The sequence below is a fragment of the Daucus carota genome, chromosome 3 (genome assembly GCF_001625215.2).
Source record: "Daucus carota subsp. sativus chromosome 3, DH1 v3.0, whole genome shotgun sequence".
Classification (NCBI taxonomy): Eukaryota; Viridiplantae; Streptophyta; class Magnoliopsida; order Apiales; family Apiaceae; genus Daucus; species Daucus carota.
This window is the reverse complement of record NC_030383.2, coordinates 43,967,543-43,977,299: the sequence shown is the minus strand read 5'-3', so window position 1 is coordinate 43,977,299 and position 9,757 is coordinate 43,967,543.

The window sequence follows — 9,757 nt, the reverse complement described above, 5'->3', positions numbered from 1 at the left end:
TAGATTACTAAATCTGATGGCTGGTACTATATCAAAAAAGGTTTGGATGTTAGTGGTAGCAGCCTCCCTCTGGAGCATTTGGTTGGCACGGAACCAGGTGGTATTCTTAAAACAGAAACAAGCTCAAAAAATTATGAAGGCTTTAATCATGATAAGAGTGAATACTAGTCTCTTATTTACCTGTTAAAGACTAGATCAAGGGTTTAAAAGAAAGGGTTAATAATCAAGTGAGTCATCAAAGTGGACTCGATATATCAAGTTGGTCACTGAACTCAAAACCGTCTCAAATTGGTCACTTAAGTCAGTTACATGTATCTTTAAATATGAATTCAAGGAGTAAAAGTATTATTTATATAGATTTACACATTATTTTTGAATGTTACCATAACTAAATACAAGGTTATGACTTCTAGTATTTATGATAATATATTTAGATCTTATCAAGTTTATTTGTTATTTATTTTTTATTATATACTTAATTCCTTTGTTTTAATTAAAAATAAATAATAAATACACTTGAAAAAATCAAAATATATTATTATAAATAGTATAAGTCATAACATTGTACCTAGTTGTGATAACATTCAAGAATAATGCGTAAACCTCTATAAATAATATTTTTACTCCTTAAACTCATATTTAAAGATACGTATAACCGACTTAAGTGACCAATTTGAGACGGTTTTGAGCTCAGTGACCAACTTGATATATCGAGCCCACTCTGGTGACTCACTTGATTATTAACCCTTAAAAGAAATGGTGGGCTCGGTTTTTTTATCAACTTTGTTCCCCCTGAGCTAAATGCATCTGCTGATGGTTTGGCTAAGTCAGGTCAAGAAAAGGGTAGTTTGCAGACTATTGTGCCTAAATATTGCTTATTCATATAACCTGCAGTGATAGTCCTAAGCTCTTACTTCTTTACAGAAGTTGGTGGTTGCAAATTCTCATCAAAGTAACAAACTTATGTCAAAGCTCTTACGGCCATTTAGAGATGGTCTTACGGCTACTCTTGCCTACACAAGCTACTAACGCTGTCAACACCATGTTATCTTTATATTTCTCCCATCTAAATCACTCTTTTAATATCATTTTCAAATCTCCTTTCCCTAGACTGTCTCAAGGATATGAAGGTTGCATGGAGAGCTCCAAGAAGAGGAACAATAAAGGTAAATGTTTATTATGTGCACCAGGATGAACCGGCTCTACGTGAACATAACAATGGGGTTGGTGTGGTTCTGCGCGACCATCATGGTAGAATGCTCTGGGGTGCTGCAAACCTAATGCACAATCTCACTGAACAACAAGGTATGCTATGGGGGATTCAAGTGTGTATCATTCATGCATACAACATGGGATTGTTGAAGTGGAAACCGTAAGTTGTGAGGTTTATGATGTTATAGATTTCCAAGACTTCACTATTGTACAAGAGGCGCTCTCACATGTAATCACACAATTCAGCAGAAGACATGCATATCAATATGAGGAAGGAAAGACGAAACTGCTGAATATATGGCCAACTACGGAATGCGTAGTATGATAAGTTTTGAAGAAACTATAAAATCTTTTGGTGATTTACAAACTCATCTAAACAGGGATATGGGTCGGGATCTTCCTGAAGATCTCCTTGTAACTGGTACTGTCTTCGGCCAAGGTGAGGTGGTTGATGGTTGATTATTGGATCCTGGTTGCAAGCTTAGTAGCTAAGTTTGTTTAGGAGTTAAGTAAGTTATCTAGTTAGTACTAACATTGGTGGTTGATCGGACTATCAATTTATTCCCTGAATAGCTGATCTTTGTGGTTATGAGGTGGGTTATATAGTAATAAAGAGGTTTTTCTGTGCAGATTATGAATTGGTCTAAAAGATGACAGTAAAAGTTTAATATCAATATTAAAGAAATTATGCTTACAAGAAAGTTCAGGGAAAACTTTAAAAGAAATGACAAATGTATCAGCACTGAATTAGAAAGCAGGATGCATGACATACAGACATAGTACTATCATCTGCTGTTCTCCTTTGCAGAGATAAAAAGTTTTACAGACAGTCTGGGGATTGCCAAATTTTAGGAAAAGATAAATACATGATAATTCCTGTGAGTTTAAAACCTGTTGTATCAGAAACTTTCCAATCAGATATACCACAAAGGAACAAAATTAAAATGACATGTATATCAGTATATTATGCGTAAAAATAGTAGCATTAGATAATGATGGAAATTTTGGAGTATCGGTGTCTTTACAAAGGTCACAAGGTTTTATAGAATTAGTAATAATATTGCTTAGAAAGTGGTAGACTGGAGTTGTAAGTTGTTTTGAGGAATAGGCCTCAATCCAGTGTGTCTGAATATCTAGTGCACGTTATTCATCCAAAATATTCTAATGGATACGGCTCGCGTGTCTTTAGTCCAACATCCTCATAGTTCCCCTGTATTTTGCTGCATTGTTCATTTACAGAATCAGTTTGTGGTTCTCATATTCATTCATATGTCATAAATTCATTCACAACCCATGCCAACTTTGTTCATTGGATTAATTTACTTGACCATCAAAGTTGTAAGCTGTGACACTGTCTCTTTCATATATTCCTCAGGACAACAATGAAAAGCACCAAACTCTAAATTTTAACTATCGGAACTGAGCCAGATAAAGTTCTCAGTTCGGAAGTTAAGCTTGTTACTAGACTTGCCAGTTGTAAAATCACGGGGCATCATATCCTATATCCTCAAATTTTCCATTGATGGTATAGTAAGCACTAAGCATAATGCATCACAGTTTTGGTAACAACTCTTCCGCTACAAGTTATACATGCATCAATCGTTTGCGGGGATGATTTCAGCGAATGTTTCTCATTGCAGATCCAACAGCACTTGTGCACGAGGCCCGAAAGCTCTCGGTAGTCCCTGATCATGGGATAATTGAACCGGCATTGTCTTGGCTGCTTCTGTCTTCGTAAAAGAACTAAATGAGAAAAGACAAAACGACATTCAGTTTGCTGTTTCTGACATATTTGTGTAGTATTATTAGTTGGAGATTGGATCATAATTGAAGCTTAAACCACAAAAGGGCTGACCGCAAACTAAACAGAGGAAACAAATGGCGGTAGAAGCCATTCTGATTATAGCTTTTACATATTTGCATTAGTGGAAGCTTATAGTACTAGAAACATGCATATATATGATAGTATACATTATACAGTTGAGCTAGTTGATGGACCCATTACTTACTGTTTTTACCAAAATTTGCGGGGTTAAAAGCCAAGCCTATTTAATTTCTATAACAATGGAGAATTGTTTTAATGTATGAATAATTAAAAGATCGAATGAAAAAATATCGAAAAGAAAATAAGAGACAAGAACACAAGCAATTTTGGTGACGCGGAAAACCCCTTGTAAAAGGTTAAAAACCGCGGGTGGGAATGTCCCAGCCAAAGTTTCCACTATAATGATGAAGTATGAGCTTACAATCATGAAATATACGAGATACAAGTAAAAGAAAATGCAGTCGTCGGCTCCAGAAGGAGTTCACGTCCGTCAGCAATATACACCCGTCGGCAGCAGGTTGCACCCGTCGGCAGAATGATTTTGGGGAGATGAAGATGTAAAGCTCAGTTGGTAGAAGATGAAGAAGCTCAAAACTCGTATGTTAATGTATGTATATGTACGTGTATTAATTTGTATGATCTTAAGCTTGGTTGAGGCTATATGAGTGATATAGGGTTGAAGATGAAGTGGGCATGTAGAAGTGTGTTGTTAGAAGTTTGTATGTTGAAGATAAGTAGTGTAATGGGAAGTAGTGGTGAATCAGGATGCAACTTGTGGAGGAAAGCTAGCACCAATGTTCTGCCCTGTTAATCTAATCTGAGGCCCTATTTATACCGATACTACTCCAACCGTATGTCCTATTTTTACTCCACGTGCAGTTGTGGCCTATCCTGTGCAACAAACTCGCAGGTGACTAAGTCAATAGTTATCCATCCAGCTTGACCTATTCTTCAGGAGTTCAAATAGCTCTTCAACCTTCATGTGCTCGCATCCCGTCCTGCTATCACAAGATGATGTCAAGCAGCGATACCACATGTTCACGTCAGCTTGCTTTATGCCAACTGCAACCCTTCTTGTCATGTCTGCATGCTTCTCGTCATGTATCGTCATTCGTAAAATCTGGGTACAACAATAGCCCCTAATTTTATTGGGTGGAGGCATGCAACCAATGAAATTACTTCTAGAACACTCCGTTTTTCTCAGATCATGGCAGATAGGAACATCGATGCTATGTTAAAATACTGACGCTTTCAACATGTGATCATGTCATGTCGATTTGTCTTGTTCGCTATTGTCTTGTGTCGATATGATGTTATCTCGAGTTGTCATCGTTGTCTAGATCTTCTAATGATGAAAACATCGACAAGTAGCTGCTTTGTTGTCGTCAGTTTCGCGTTCTAAGATAAGAACATTTGTATTCGCTCTAGTTGTTTATAGGCTTGTATGTAGTTGAAATCAACCCCGTAATATTAACATGTCAAGTTGTATGACGTTGTTTTGCATTATATGTGTAAAGCCCCTTGTAGATGTCTTTTGACATGTGTAAGATGTTGTATATAATCTTGTCATTGTCAGCTGCATATTCCTATGTGTCTATGACTTGAAATTGGATGCGGAGTGATCATGATGTAATGAATAGGAATACCAACACGTAAAGTGTTTTGTAGCATGTCTTCCGTCGTAATATATAACTTGTTGACATGATGTGTATCTCGTCATCATGACGTGATATGTAGAAATCGTGCCACGTCAGACGTCAATGCAATCTGTCATGACTCGTGTAAGTGATGACATGTAGAAATGTGTATTGTGATTTATGTGTCCGACCAAGGGTCGTGACTTGCGTGATTTTGTGGAGTTTTTATCGACATGTATGTTAAATACGTCAATGTATTTTAACTTGTAATATCCGTAATTGTAGTCGTTAAATTTATTTTTTATAACGTTGATGCACGTAGTATATGTATTCGACAAATATATATATTCGATGAATATATAATTTTCAGACGTTGATGCATGTAGTATATGTATTCGACAAATATATAATTTTCAAACGTTGATGTATTCGACAAATTTGTTTATTTTCAAACGTCGATGCATGCATTCGTAGGCTAGTTAAAAGGCCTTTCCCTCTTGAAACTTAGCTCGTAATTGTAATTGTGATTATGTAATGTTTAAATACATAATATTGAAATGCATCATTATTCGTGGCGTCGTAAGTTATTTGTGTAATGTGTAGTGTTGTCGTCACCATCATTCGATAATGATCAACCATAGTAGGATGGGTGATCAGCCCTCCTTGTCTATTAATATGTATCTAAAATATACTCATGCAATATCATGTCACAATAAATATCATGATGAAGACGTCAACTTTAAGCAGTTAAACATGAAGACAATTTGGAATAACTTGCATAACATATTTCAACACACATATCTATCAAGTAGAGTAGCAAGTCATGTAAGAAACAAGCACATGTGTCATTATGATTAGATCATGAATCATTCAAGCAAACATTCATTGGAAGCATGAAATATCATTTAAATAGCATAAGCCCAAGTAAAGATCGTAATCAACTTATTATCATATTGTTAAGACTAAGAGAATAAAGAGGATGAGTTCACTTACATGTAATAAAACTTCAAATGTAGCGCGTTCGAGCCCCTGAGGACTTGTAATTTGTAATATATTGTTGAATTAGATTAGAGACGTCGGACACTTCTAGAGGTGTCAATGATTCTCGTCATGGTGTTGACCGTCATGTCCCATGTCATCAAGCTGACCTTAATCAACTTTTTTGGACTTGTCGCAACAAGTAGTCTCTTTCTGACTATTTCTTCTATGTTTATCCTTCCTGGTCATGTCATGTCTTCTTCCTTTACATCATGTCGAACGCGTTCATCACGTCATGTCTAGACTGGTGAAGATTTTGGATATGATATCAGCCCCATGTGTTTTGACTCTTGTCGTCATGTTGTTGGTCTCTTTAACGGTTGTAGTCAACTCAGGTTGGAGTTGGATATTTCCAGAATTGTCACCAACCGTGTCGTCGAAATGTGTATGTCTTTGACATGTTTCTCTTTCATTCATCCGTAGAGTAATATTCAAAATTTTCATGTCCATCTTCTTCAATTTCATGTCCTTGGTTCACACGTCATTCATTGTTGGCGTTTGCCTTTTGTATTCACAATTTTTTTTGTAACTTAAAATTCTCAAGGTTGATAATATGAATGTCCTCCTTGTGGTGGTGTTTTTCGTTGCATAGTCGTCATCCATATCTTGTTGTTCGTGTCGCATTACGTGTTGTTTACTAGTTACCGTCAGACGTGATGAGATGAATGTAACTTGTTCCCGTCGTACATGTCATTGTCGTTTGCGATTACTTCAGGTATGTTTAACCTTGACTAGTACCCTCTCGGAGTCTTTGTGTACCTCTTCACAGATGTGACACATGCATGCCGTCGTCTTCTCAAACTATCACGTGTTGTAGGTTGAACGCGTCGGCGATATATGGACATTGTTTTTGTTGAGAGACGTGTTCGTTGAATCAGCCCCTTGTCAGGAGCCATCATCGTGGCGTAGATCTTCCTCCATTGTCATAGAAATCGTGTCGTTGCTTCGCTAGTTTCCCACAGACGGCGCCAATTGTTTTTACCAAAATTTGCGGGGTTAAAAGCCAAGCCTATTTAATTTCTATAACAATGGAGAATTGTTTTAATGTATGAATAATTAAAAGATCGAATGAAAAAATATCGAAAAGAAAATAAGAGACAAGAACACAAGCAATTTTGGTGACGCGGAAAACCCCTTGTAAAAGGTTAAAAACCGCGGGTGGGAATGTCCCAGCCAAAGTTTCCACTATAATGATGAAGTATGAGCTTACAATCATGAAATATACGAGATACAAGTAAAAGAAAATGCAGTCGTCGGCTCCAGAAGGAGTTCACGTCCGTCAGCAATATACACCCGTCGGCAGCAGGTTGCACCCGTCGGCAGAATGATTTTGGGGAGATGAAGATGTAAAGCTCAGTTGGTAGAAGATGAAGAAGCTCAAAACTCGTATGTTAATGTATGTATATGTACGTGTATTAATTTGTATGATCTTAAGCTTGGTTGAGGCTATATGAGTGATATAGGGTTGAAGATGAAGTGGGCATGTAGAAGTGTGTTGTTAGAAGTTTGTATGTTGAAGATAAGTAGTGTAATGGGAAGTAGTGGTGAATCAGGATGCAACTTGTGGAGGAAAGCTAGCACCAATGTTCTGCCCTGTTAATCTAATCTGAGGCCCTATTTATACCGATACTACTCCAACCGTATGTCCTATTTTTACTCCACGTGCAGTTGTGACCTATCCTGTGCAACAAACTCGCAGGTGACTAAGTCAATAGTTATCCATCCAGCTTGACCTATTCTTCAGGAGTTCAAATAGCTCTTCAACCTTCATGTGCTCGCATCCCGTCCTGCTATCACAAGATGATGTCAAGCAGCGATACCACATGTTCACGTCAGCTTGCTTTATGCCAACTGCAACCCTTCTTGTCATGTCTGCATGCTTCTCGTCATGTATCGTCATTCGTAAAATCTGGGTACAACACTTACTCATTTTGAGATATGCAAGTCATCATGGAGCGTCAACCATGAACATGAGTAAGGTCAGTGTCAGAAGTCAGTGTGATTATTAATGTAAGCCGTCGGTGGAAATATAAGGACTAGTGGACTGGTGCTGATATGCTGATTGGACTGGGTGACATGAAACTAGTAAAAATTGGACCCAAAGAAGTCCATATTTTTGTTGTATACTTGCATTCTAGAGTGACCAAACCGAGCACCCGAAAAATTGAATCGAATTTGTCCTATATTTTTATCGTATACTTACACGGTTACACTTGATATACTAGTAGTATTTGTTATGAATCGAACAAAAATAAATAATTAACCGGTGCAAAAATGTCACGCCACGCGCATAAAACTTGTAACCGAGTTTTTCTAGAAAAGTACTTTTATTTAATACTAGCTTAAAACCCGTGCAATGCACGAGCGGTTATAATATTTTTATTTTATCGTATATATTTTAGATTTAACTAATTTTATTGAAAGTAAAATTATGATAGAATAATGTGATTAAATAAAACTTTTATTTTACAGTTGAATAAATTCTTAATAATTAAATCCATCAAATAGCTATTTTAGAACTAAGTCAAATATATATTTTAATAAAAATGTTAAAATATATTATATTTATTTATATGTTATAATTTAAAGAGACCCATAAACCCAAATATAAACAACCCAACCAAACTTTTAATATTTAGTTATTAATAATTAATAATATAGTATAGAGTCGCGCTGAAGAGAGAAACAATACTTAAAATAGAACAATAAAACATAACCCGTACAGTATAAAACATATTATAAGTTAAAGAGAATCGTAAACTCAAATATTGATCCATAACACTAACCTAATTTTTAGTTTTTGGTTTAATAGACAATAAAAATATATATTATAATATGTTATAAGTTAAGGAGGTTCATAGATCGAATATGAACCTGTTTATCAAACTTGACCAACAAACTGAACTTTTCATGTCTCTGTTTTAGTAGTACAATAATATATAGTATATTATAGATGTGTAATATTACTTTTAAAGTTAGATCAATTAAGTATTTAGAAATAATATATTTTGGTCGACAAATATCACCATTTATTTATTTATTAATAATAATATATTTTTATATATATGTCGCCCGTGTTAATTGTAGAATATCGGTTTTTTTAGTTAGTAAATCTTAAAAAGGTAACATGTTTTAGTTAAAAAAGTTATTACTATATTGTAGGGGTGATCGCGGTGCGGGCGGTGCGGTTTTTCGCTAAAACCGCGAACCAAACCGCAACCGCACCACGCTAGCATAAAAACCACGTAAACCGCACCACAAAAATGCGGTGTGGTGCGGTGCGGTTTGTGTGGTTTGTATGCTTAAGAATAAATATATTTAGTTGAAGTTCGAAATAAAATTTAAATATATAATAATTAAAATCTTTTCTTGTAATGAATTTATATGATATTTATCATTTCAAAACTACAACAACTACTAAAAAACACAAACAAAAGTGTAAATATAATTATAAATATGAGTACTAACTACAAAGAGACATATTATAATAATATAATCATTTCATCAAATTTGGTATAATAGTAATGCGAGATTGATAAAATAATAGTTAACTATTATTTGAAGAGATTTAATAAATATATATAACATAATTATAAAAAATATATATGTATATAATATAATTTTATTTGACAATCACTAATATATATATATATATATATATATATATATTATAATATCGCGGTGCGGTGCGGTTTGCACCGCACTACTAATATGTCAAACCGCAACCCGCATCGTACCGCGCGGTCTGTGAAAAATTCAAACCGCAACCGCACCACGAAAATTAAAAACCGCGTTTTGTGGTGCGGTTTGATGCGGTGCGGGCGGTTTTCTGATCACCCTTACTATATTGCTCGATGTTAATTTAGAAGATTGAGTTTTTTTAATTAAAAAATATAAAAAAGATACATATTTTAGTTAAAAAGATTAGTTATATAGATAGGCTTGTATTTCTGCCCAAAGTTAAAAAAAAAAAAATAGTTATATAGATATGCCTGTATTCGGCGCAAGTACCACCGACCAAATTTTCAATGTTTCGGCTTTAATA